Genomic DNA, 952 nt, shown 5'->3' on the forward strand with positions numbered 1-952 from the left:
TACTGTACATATACTTATTTTCTTTCATGTATTTAAACATGCCAAAACATATAATTTCACTAGTTTATTTATTAATTTTTGGTCATTGTTTAATTCTAATACACCGGCTAACATCAGACCTACAGCAATATATTGCAGTTTTTTCCTCATGTAGTGCTGATTGTCTGTTTTAATAATATAATGCAATGCAACAAGTTAATTTGTAACATTAGGTTTGAATTGAAGCCCTCTAATGGCTTTAATCCATCCTGGATTTTCATTTTATACAGAGATCTGCTGTAACAGTCACTGCAGATGCTGAATGTGCAGATATTTACAGAGATGTGTGATTTTCAAAAGCAATCTCGCTCACTGCTGGAACTGAACATGAGATAGTATCTTTTCTCTCTGTGTGTGAAGTCATTTTTATTTGTATAGCATCTTTCACAACACACATTGTTTCAAAGCAGCTTTACAGGAAATCTGTAATATCTATAAAGTAAAAGTTTCAATCATCACTGTTTCATTGTCTGAGGATATCCCATGAAAGTGAAAAATCATATTGTTTCTCGTACGAATAACAAATGCAGGCCAAACCGGTCCCCTGAGAATAAATAAATATAAGGTTTGCAGCTTGACTAATGCAGAAGTAATTAGAAATGGTATTCAATGCATAAAGTCTTCTGTAAGCACAGTACACAAATCCCGTCATAATCATGCATTATCAAATGTCCATAATCAGCTAATTCAGCACAGATACGGGAAGGAAAAGGATATAAAGATAGAAAAGTACCTTTTAGGCATCTTAAAGGGACAGTTCAACCAAAAATGAAAATTCTCTCATCATTTATTCACCTTCATGCCATCCCAGACGTGTATGACTTTCTTTCTTCTGCAGAACACAAATGAAGATTTTTAGAAGAATATTTCAGCTCTGTAGGTTCATACAATGCAAGTGAATGGTGACCAGAAC

This window comes from Myxocyprinus asiaticus, chromosome 12, assembly GCF_019703515.2.
Source record: "Myxocyprinus asiaticus isolate MX2 ecotype Aquarium Trade chromosome 12, UBuf_Myxa_2, whole genome shotgun sequence".
Classification (NCBI taxonomy): domain Eukaryota; kingdom Metazoa; phylum Chordata; class Actinopteri; order Cypriniformes; family Catostomidae; genus Myxocyprinus; species Myxocyprinus asiaticus.